Source organism: Chinchilla lanigera, unplaced genomic scaffold, assembly GCF_000276665.1.
Source record: "Chinchilla lanigera isolate Chin_1 unplaced genomic scaffold, ChiLan1.0 scaffold00022, whole genome shotgun sequence".
NCBI classification, from domain to species: domain Eukaryota; kingdom Metazoa; phylum Chordata; class Mammalia; order Rodentia; family Chinchillidae; genus Chinchilla; species Chinchilla lanigera.
Window position 1 is genome coordinate 17199255 of NW_004955423.1, and position 10954 is coordinate 17210208.

Consider the following 10954-nt stretch of genomic DNA (forward strand, 5'->3'; position numbering starts at 1 on the left):
ATGCTCGGTGAGGCCCGTCCTCGCCGGGCGGCCCGACCTTGGGAGAAGGGTCGGCGCTCGGGTGCGTCCTGGACGCCGCGGGAGAGTGTCCCACCTCGCGGTCAGCCGACCGTTACCCGGAGAGAGCTGTCACGCTAAGCTGTCCGCCCTGCGGGTTCAAAGTCCTTTCCTGTCAAACCTGCGCTAAAGCCAGAAGGAGGTTTGCGTCAGAACAGTGTAAACAAATTAAGTTAGCTGCTTAGAGAAATGTGACCTTTGAGACTGTCAGGCGGCTTGTTGCCCACACGTGGGCATGTGGAGCGTGGCCCTGGAAATCAGGGTGAAAGATGAGTGTTCAAAGCTCCCCGCTCCCGCAGCGCGTGTTGGACGCGGACGCGTTTCTGAAGAGTTCCCCTTAGACCCCGTGTCCCAGACGGTGTTTGGGGCGCTAGAAAGCTGTTGGATCCTAACGCTGTCCAGGTTTGGGTACTTACAGATTGGTCTCACGCAACTTATGAAAGCTTAAGAAAAGCCCAAAGGCAGGTCAGGGCTGTAAACTCAACCTTTCACCCGTTTTGCGGACTTTTCATCTTCGTTGCTGCACCCTATTTGAGGTTTTTGTCACCTCGACCTGAAAACCTTTTGAATTAGCTTAACATCTTTTTGTCTAATAAACCCCACCCATAACTCATTCTAGCTTAGCTGTTCAATTTCTATACCCTAGGATTGTACTCTCTCACTCTGTCTCTTAGGAATTTACAGTGTGTTCCCCAAGCTGGGTACAAGGCAGAATGTTAAGTGCTAAATACAAAATATCAGGGAAATTTGGAGAATGGAGAACTACGTTTTGTCCTAGGATCACAAGAAATCTTTTGAGATAAATAAAACACAAAATTCTCTCTTTTTTTTTTTTTGGTTTTTCTCCGGTATCGGGAACCGAACTCACGACCTTGCGCTTGCCAGGCAGGCGCTTTTGCCACTGAGCTAAATCCCCAGCCCCACAAAATTCTCTTAAAGATGGGGTGGAGGCACAATTATTTTTTCCCACTTCTTATTCTGAATATTTTAAGCACAGAAAAGATAATTAAAAAGTCACACATTACCATCACAATTCGAATACTTAGCCATATTTGTTTATTATGTATGTATGTGTGTACATATATGTGTGTAGTTTTTGTTTGGTCAGAATTGAAAATTGTACATAAGACACTTCATCTCTACATTCTTTATATACAAGTGTCTCCCATAGGACATTGTCCTATATGTACCTTTAAAAGTGCTTTGAAATAACTAATCTCTACTGTTGCTCAACACCTAGTCAATATTTAGATTTCTCTAACTGTTCATAAAATGCCTTTTGTATGAAGTTTGTTTTTGAAACATGATCCTAGGAATCATTGCCCCTCAAACTTAGGTTTTAACTTTCTTAGGTCTCTTTTAATATAAAACTTCTAATCCAATTCCTTACAGTAATACAAAATTTCTTCCTTTAAGAGAGCTAGTCAGTTAGCTTGAGAATGCTCTTAATCTGAACTGTGTACTAGATTTTGTATTTTCTTTACACTGCAAGGTATAGAAGCGTGAATACTTCAGACTAAAGGGAACTGGCAAGGATACTTCATATATCATATTGTGCAATTCATCACGTTTAACATCAGGTTTGTTCCACTATTGCTGTTTGGTCGTTTACTTAAGCTTGTGACAATTCTTTCTATGGTAAAAGTTTATTTTTCTCTTGTCAGTAAAAAATAATCTATACAGGGATAGTTGGCATCATGGCAAATAATCCTTTATATAAATTTTCCCCAGTGGTAAAAATGGGATCATCTCTGAATAGCCAGCTATCTGATCATTGAAACTTGTAGTACATTTTTAGGTGAAATAATTCAAACATCTTGCCAGTGTCCTCCAATCCATGGGATAAATGCTGTGACCTATGCAGCTCTTGCACCTCTCAATGCTGCAGGGGGGTGGGGTGGGGGGAACTTTGAGAGGAAGAAGAAATAAGAGAGGAAAGCTGAGGTTGCCTGGAGCCTTCTCTCTCCCAGTGTGAGGAAAGAAACTGGTCAACCACCATAGGAGTGTTTATTTGTACATTCGACAAAATTGGTATCAAGGGACACAGGGTTGCCCAGTGTGTAATGGCTGGGATTGTCTCAGGCAAAGTGTTTCTCTGGATTGAAGCACCTTGATTGTCTCCAGAGCTCTTTCTCTGGGACTGGCCTTGCCTTGCCCCTACACGTGTGATCAATTTCTAGCCTCAGCTGCTCCCTATAAATAAATAAAACAACATGGCATCTTCAGTTCTTTAGTGGGCTTTTTTTTTTTCTTTCTTTTGTTGTTTTAGGAGGCAGGCTGGCCTTGAGCTCGATTATATAGCCCAGGCTGAACTCAAACAGCGATCCTCCTTCTTTAACCTCCAGAGTGCTGGGATCACAGGTATACACCACCATGCCCAGCAGGTTAGTGGTCTTTATCTCAGAATTCCTTAATAAACTTAACGTGAATCTGAGAATCCTTTGGCATTAAATGCAAAAGTTTATTTGTATGCATATATTCCTGAGGAAAAGATCTTCACAATGATAGAGAGTAAGAGTATATGAGTTAAGGTGCCCATAGTTTGGTACATGTGCTGGAAGAAGAACTTCAAGGTTTTCTGATCGTTTCTATTTCAGTAAAGTAGGAAATAAGTATCAGTAGAGAGAGAAGAAATATATATACATAAATGTGCGTATTTCTTGTTCTCACTTTTTGGGGAGTGAACATGTTAGGTGGTGAAATCCAACACCTTGGCATGCCTACTGAGTTTGAGAAGTTAATGGAAGGAGAACATTGGCAAGAATGAGGTTAAAAGACAGAGGGTTTTAGTGAGGTGGAGAAAGTATGGTTATAATAAAGTAAGGTCTAGACTCAGGTGTGTCCAAATTCAGCCTGCAGTCCACTTGCACTCTTTTCTTTTAATGTTATAATAACAAATATGAAAGAATAAAAGAAGTTTTGTATTTTTAAAAATTTATTATGTGTGTTTTCCCCTCAGGGAGTAGGGTTCAAACCCAGGACTGCTTTGCCACAGAGCTACATCCCCTGCCAGACCTATTTATTTATGTATTTATTTGAGAGAGGTTCTCACTGAGTTGCCCTGGCAGGTCTTGAACTTGAAATTGTTGTGTGTCCGTTTCCCTCTGCCAGCAATACAGATATGCCCCACTCTGCTCAGGTCCCTGTTACGTGTTTTGGATGTGGCTTAGGAGCATTCCTCATCACTCAGCGTGGCCCAGGCAAGCTGGCTAGGTTATCATCGTGGAATGGGTAGCTGAAGCAGGGAATGAGAACCTGTAAATCTTAGTGGGCTCCAAATTTCAATTCTTGGAACTCTTGTTTTTTAATCAATATTTGCTCTCTTATCTTTCCCAGTTTCATGATGTAAAATACAGTATTGCTTTGGAATAAGAAATGTGTTAAGCACTAGAATTTAGAAACTACCTCACTGACTGCCTTCTTCTTGATAGCCATTCTTAAGTATACAGGGATGATTTATTTTCTATAGGGTGGAGGATGGAAAGGAGAGTAAAGCCAGGTGAACAAATAGCAGACAACCCTTTTGGAAAAACTAGGAGGCAGAGGATATGTCCCTTAAATCCTAACCTACATTCCAGAAGGCTGCTGAAATTAGTGCCAACTCACAGAAATATTCCTGGGCTTACTGCTGCTTTTAAATGTGCAAGCCAGAGGCCAGAACAAAACTTGGTAATTTAAACTAAAACTGAGAATTGTCACCAGGTGGCATAAACCACATTTTGTCACTGTAATCCTCACGTGCCTTCAGTGCTCTTGCTTCTTTTCCTTCATGAGACTCACTTGACAAAATGCAACATGTTTTTATCCAACTCATTGCCTACTCTGTAACTATTACTAGGTTTCTGAATTTGGCTAAAGACTGATTAATTTCACCCTAGACTACTGATCCTCGCACATTGGCCTACTCCATAAATATTCCTAGATGAATATCCCATACCTTTTGTCTTTCCAGGCCTACGGGTTTTGCTCTGTATCAGTCAGGATTTTACTAGAGAAACAGATATAACACAAGGTGTACAAATGTATAAGAAATTACAAGACTGGCTTATGACAGTCAGCCACAGAGCTGGATGAGGAAGCATGCAGAGCGTCTGTGCACCCTGGAGACCGAAGGATTCAGTCCAGGGTCTGGAGTTCACTGCAGTGTTCTGTGCAAGTCCGTATCAGGAGGCTGATGAGCCTGCGACCAAAACCTGATGAGTCTACACCAGAAGGCTAAAGGATCCAAGGTGGAAGCTGGAGAGTCTACACTAGAAGCCAGGAGACGACGTCCAAACTGAAGGTAAAGACTGGAGCTCCTCTGAAGGAAGAGTGGAACACCTCTGTCTTTCCTTGTTTCTCTTCTATATCATCTAGGTGATGGTCCAACTTAGAGTGGCTCTTCTAACCCTAGGATGTAGAATTGCTGAGCCAGTTGCTGAATCAAATTCAGTTAAGTTTCTAAACTTCTCAAGTTGACACAATCAATTAACTAATACATGCTCTCTGTTCTCTAATTCTTCCATTCTTTCTTCTTTTTATGATATTGATGCTCCTCTTATGCTAATGAGAAAATAGAAGAAATAGGAAGAGGGCTAATATCTGACATTGTTACCACATAAAACAATCTAGTTTTACTGAAGAATTATTTTCTTATTCCCTATAATGGTTTGAGCAATCTTTCATTCTTACAGCTGGTAATCTGAGCAATGTAGTTGAGGATAGCGATATGTAATATAACAACCACTGTTGATTGATATTATTTTGTCTTGAGACTGTATGACTTTGAATGTTCTTGCTTTGTTTATGTTTGTGATACTGGTATGCTGCTACTGTTCTATTTGTTTGTTTCTCATTTACTACTCTCTTTAAAATAAAAAAAATCATGTTTCAATAAAGCACAAGTAGAAAAAAAACCAATCTGCCAATACACATACAGGTATAATCTGCCAACCTCTCCTGTTACAGAGAATAAAGGATTCATACTCTCATTTAAGGTCATACATTCTACTAATACATAGAATCCCATCTTTTCTCATTTACCCCACATTCTTTGTTCCTGAGTTGATAAAGCTCAATTTCCCCAATCTACTGAATCATTCCTATTAGCTGGAACAACTTCATGGTTCTGGAACTACTGTAGTTGTGTTGGGACCATGCTCACTAAGGGGCCTTATGCTTAGGATTCAGTGCTCTGTGGTTACTGTCTTGAAATCTTAATTTTATCTCAGAATTTGTGTTTTGTAAGCAATACCTAGTGAGACAACGGAGTATGCTGTGGAATGATGATATTTTGAGGTATTTAGAGAAGATTTGTTTTAGATGAAGTTATGGGGGTGAGGGCCTCATGGTGAGACTAATATCTTTATGAGAAGAGAGATGAGAGCCCCTTGTCTCAGTCTACTATGGGAAGGCACAACAAGAAGGCAACCATCTTCAAGCCAAGAAGAGGACTCTTTCTGAGATCTAAATTAGCCAGTGGCTTTATCTTGGACTACTCAGGCTCTACTACATGATAAATAAATGTACTTAATCTGTGGTATTTCATTATAGCAGCCCTGGCTGACTAATACGGAACATATGCTTGGTTCACACGTGACCCATCTCCCTCCCCAGCATAGGTTCTTGGCTTCTCATTCCCCTGCTAAGTGACGGTTGTTTCCCTGTATCCTGGCAGGAGCAGCAGCGTGACATGTAAAGGGTCAGGATGGGGTATGCACCCAAAGGAGTGCAATTGTATTGATTTTCTGTTACTGCAGTAAGAAATTATCACAAAGTTAGTGGCATAAACAACAAAATTTATATTAAAATTCAGCAGATGAGAATCCCAACACAGGCCTCATCAGACTAGAATCAAGGTGACAGCAAAATCAAAGTGGTGTACAGCTCCCTTCCTCCTACTTCAGTGTCATCAGAGTTTCATCTCACTCATCTTCTGTACCTTGAGCTCCCTCTGCAATGGGGTAATTTGGGAGGAAACATTATTCTCTTTACCAAATCAGCTCTCAGGCCTGCAAAGATATCTACACTCTAGTCCTTGCAGTTGCAGATGTGTTACTTCTATGGCAGCAGCGACTTTGCAAATGTGACTAAGGCTAAGGACTCTGAGATGGGGAGATGACCCTGAATTGTCCAGAAGGGTCTGATCCAATCAAATGAGTTGTTAAAAGCAGAAGAGGCTAAAAAGAGGATCAAAGACATACTGTGAAAAGAGTTCAGCTCACTATTGCCGGCTTTGAAGATGGAGGAAGAGGGCCATAAGGAGTATAGGGAGTTTCTAGAATTTAGAAACAAACAGTGTTTTAGTCAGCTTGCCCACTGCCTCACCAGTCCTCTTGATAGTTGCCAAGCCAATTAAATTGACACAATTAAGCTTAACCATCACAGTAATGGAAACATTCTCCACAAAATTATGCAGTTGTATTAGTAGCTTTCCTGTTTTTGGGACACAATACTCAACATATAGAATTTAAAGGAGAAGTTTATTTGGTTTACGTTTCAGAGGATTCTGTTCATGGTCAGCTGTCTGCAAGGCAGAAATATCATGTGCACCTAAATATGAAAGATAAAATCATTGAAGAGCAAAGATGCTGGATTCTTGATATTCACAAAGTACACCAAGGGAAGAATGCTAAAGAAGAAGTAAAGAGAGACTAGATATGGACTCCAAATTCACATCTGTATGACACACCTGGATGTACCCAAAAGTGTGCTTTAGTAATTCCCCGGGTGGTTCTCAAATCAGTCAAGTTGACAGTAAATCTTAATCCTTGAAGAGGATTGTGTTGGACTTCTATGAAACAGGAAGACTGTGTTGGACTTCTATGAAACGGAAAGGAAAACTTTGCTTTGATATTTTAAGCCATTAAGTTTGTACTGATTTGTCATACAATCAGAAGAAAACTAATACAATAACATTAAATAAATAAAAACCATCATGATGTGTAGAAAGGCAACACATACCATCTGCATTTGTGTTTTCACTCAAAAATATGTGAATTTCATGAGTTATGGGATGTAAGTTCATTCACTCTTATTGCTATATAGAATTTGTATTGCACAAATACACTGCAGTCTATCTCTTGTACCATTAATGGACTATTTCTAATTTTTAGCTACTAAGAACAGTTATGTGAATATTCTTGTGCATATATTTTGTTGGCTACTAGTAGTTTCCGTATTTAATTTTTATTTTTTTTGTATTGGGAATCAAACTCCTGACCTCATGCTTGCCAGGCATGTGCTGTGCCACTGAGCTATATCCCTGGCACCCTAGTAGTTTTACTTTGAAGTTTTTGATTGCATTTCCCTGAGGACCAATGAAGCTAAACTACTTTTATACATTAACTGACCATTTATTTATTCTTTTTGTGAAGCATTTTAGTAATCTTTTGCTACTTTTTCTATTTGATGGCCTGTTGTTTTTTACTGATTTGAGGAACCACTTATATGCTGTTACAGTTTGCTTCTAGAGGTCCCCCCAAAGCCTCATACAGTCATGGGGAGGTAGGCTTTTTGGGAAGTAGCTGAATCTAGAGTTCATAACTGATTCATGGTACAACGCTGGGATTAAGGGTGCTGGGATTAAGGCTGGTGATTGCTGAATCACTCCACTGATTGGATTAGCACCACCCCAATCCAAGCAGTCTGGATAAGATAAAAGGGGCAGAAAGAGGCTTGTTCCCCCTTTTTACTTGTGCTGCTTTTGCTGTCTTCCCTGCCCCAGCCTCCAAGAACTGTTGCCCCTCTGCCATGTGACACCCTGGCTTGGAGCCAGCTGACTGGAATGAAACCTCTTCAAACTATGAGCGAAATAAACGTTTCCCCCTTTAACTTTGGGTGTTCGGTATTTTGTCTCAGCAATGAGAAAAGTAACTAAGACATATTCTCTTGAAACTTTTTCTTTTGTTGGATATATACAATGAAAATAACTTCTACAGTATGGTATGCCTTTTTGTTTTAATGCAGCACTTTAGAAGTTCTTAAATTAAACATGACCTAATTTATTAATTTTTTTCCTTTTTGTTAGGACTTTTAGGATCCTATTAAGATATCTTTGCCTATTCTGAAAGAATAAAATATCTTCCTACATTTTCTTAGAAAATATTTGTCATTTTTACTTTTCATGTTTAGATGCACAATCTACCTAGAAGTGTTTTTTTATTTTTTTTGTATATAGTATGAGGTTGGAATCATAATCAAAATTTTCCTATTTGCATATCCAGTTAACTCAGCATCATTTATTGAAAAGACTATAGCAATTCATTGCTACTTTTATCATAAATCAAGTACCAGTATGAGGGAGCCTGTTTCTATATTCTACAGCCCATTTATTACTAATGTTTACTAATCATGCACTGTCTTAATTAGTATAGATTAGGATAATGTATACCATGATATCTAATTATATAAACTTTTAAAATGTTCCTGGATGGTTTTGGTCTTTTGCATTTCCATACACATTTCACACCTCACTTAATTAAATTTCCAAACTGAGCATGGTAAGTCTCTTAATTTATTTAGGTCTTCTTCAATCTTATTCAATAATACTTTCTAGTTTCCAATCTATAATAAGATTTATTCCTAGATTGGTGTTTTTTAGCAACTGTTATTCAAGATACTTCTTTAGCATTGTGTCTGGGGTGTAACTAACTCTTCTCTTTGCCTATATCTTTGCTGATTTCTCCTTATCGTCCACATTTCTAGGTTTTGGTTACTGCAAGGGTTTAGTACTTGTTCCTAGGTGACAGTGATGCTCCAACCAAATCTCTATTACCAGATCATATACCCATCTTCTGGTGGTCACAGTATCACCACTAAAGGCCTACCCCTGTGATCTCAGGAAACTTGTTCTTGTCTAGTGGGAGCACTTGCCCAGGTGATGCCTATAAGTATCTTTCTCACCATCTTTCCTGAAGCTAATGGCCGATTCAGCAATCCAAAAGACTATCCTGCTTGATTTTTTTCAAATGTGTTGTTAAGGTTGACTTTTGTTGCTATCTCTATTAGTCATCTTACTGTCACTGAGACAAAGTATCCAACACCTACAGTTTAAAGCAGGAAAGATTTGTTTGGCTCAGTTTCCAGTAGGTTCAGTCCCTGGTTGCTGGTTGGCTTCAATGCAGACATGTTGTGGTGGAAGGGCATGGCTGAGGAAAACTGCTGAACCCACAGCATCCAGGAAGTGGAGGGATAAGGGAAGATCGAGGGACAATAATACTCCCTTCTAGGTCGTACGTCTGTGACCCACCTCTTCCAGCTGCAGTCTACCTTCTAACAGCACTCAAGATGATAACTATGACACCCCTATAATTCAATCATGAGACTTTTCACAGGTTGTTTTAGATCTAAACTTTAACATTCTACCTCTAACCCCCAAAAAGCTTATGTCCATCTCATTATGCAAAATATATTTAATCCATTTTAAGTGCCACCAAAGTCCAAGCTTTGCTGAAAAGTCCAAGTCCAAAAACTCCTCTGGACTCAAGGAAAATTCTTACCTGTCAGATCCTGTGAAAATCAAAAAGAAAGATAATTCCAATATATAATGGAATATATATATTCCATGTTTACAGAGTAAACATTCCCATTCCAAAAGGAAGAATGGGAGATAGAAAGGAATCAGATAAAAGCAAGGCAGGGAAAACATTAAGTGCTATAGCTCCATTTCTAGCATTTGGGAAGGCTGTAGTGAGATATTACCTCCAAAGGATTTGGGTAACCCCATTGCTATGGCCTCAGTGTTTACAGTGCACATGGTCTCTCTCCTGGGCTGGCTTTACTCACTGCCTCTAGCTTTCCTCAGCGGATATTCTCTATGCCTGTCATCTCCAACCTCCTGGAGTCTCCACTATACCTTCAGCTTCACTTTCACAGCTTCATGCATCATGAACATTGCCTGTCTTTAAAGACCTTTTGAAATCTGGATCAAAGTCTCCGTGACCCATAACTTTTATATTGTGCATGTCTGAAAAACCAGCACCATGTGTATAATGCCAACATCTGACACCAACTAAAGCAAAAGCATCATCCCCTTGGACCATGGCTACAGAGGACTTTGAGTGCCTCCATGGCTGAACTCAGGGAAACACTCCTCTGTGTAGCCCTAAGTGAACAGGTTGACTTGGAGACACTTTTTGAAGCAAAGTCTTTCAAAGGAGTTTAGGAAAAGTTTAGCTCCTTGAACCTGTAATGGGTAGGATCTGTCCATTTCCTAAAATGCCTTCAAGGTGTCTTCCCTATTGTTCTGAAGCAAAACAGTTGGCTTCTTTTTATTGATAATCTTTTCAACTATTGTAATGGTTGCTACATTGTATCAAATTGAGAAGTTTAGAAGTTTAATTCAGCAGGGGCCAGGATCCTTACTTTGTAAACATCCTGAGCTTGTGGAACAGGAGGGCACTGAGATGGTATGGCTGGATAGCTGGCATACAATATAAGGGAGGAAAAGAGGCTTGCTTCTCCCCCTCCCCTTTTGCTCTTGTTGCTTTTCTGTCTTCTCCTTACTTGAAGTGTTGTCCCTGTGCCATGCCTCCCTGTTTTGGAGCCAGTCGATTATGGACTAAAACCTCCACTAACTGTGAGCTAAATAAACCTTTCTTCCCTTAATTGCAGGTGTTGGGCATTTTGTCTCAGTAATGAGGGAAAAGGAACCAAGGTAACTACTAAGCTCTCCTTAGCCCCAATTTATGGATACTTCCTTCTTGGCAAAACTGGAAATTCTTCAAATCATTCAGCTCTGCTTTTTTGCTTCAGATTGTCCTATAGATCTAGCTAAAAGCAGTTACCAGAATCCATGCCACAGCTTTAACATTGGGCTGCCTTGAAATTTCCTTTTCCAGATTATTCAGTATATCATGTTTAAATTCAGCTTCACGAATTCTTTGACATGTGCAAATGTAGACAAGTTTCTTGCCAG

The 10954-nt window shown here is 39.8% G+C and overlaps 1 long non-coding RNA gene across 3 annotated transcripts; it reads left to right on the plus strand.

Moving 5' to 3' along the window:
* Positions 1–36: 36 nt before the first annotated feature.
* On the plus strand, positions 37–6982 carry LOC102025811. Of its 3 annotated transcripts, none has more exons than XR_001234125.1 (4): positions 37–459; positions 1550–1637; positions 4010–4339; positions 6539–6982. It is a non-coding gene; the product is annotated as an uncharacterized LOC102025811 (long non-coding RNA). The 3 variants fall into 3 exon arrangements; XR_260980.2 differs by having other exon boundaries at positions 37–199; XR_001234126.1 differs by lacking the exons at positions 4010–4339; positions 6539–6982 and adding an exon at positions 2327–2363.
* The last annotated feature ends 3972 nt before the right edge of the window (positions 6983–10954 follow it).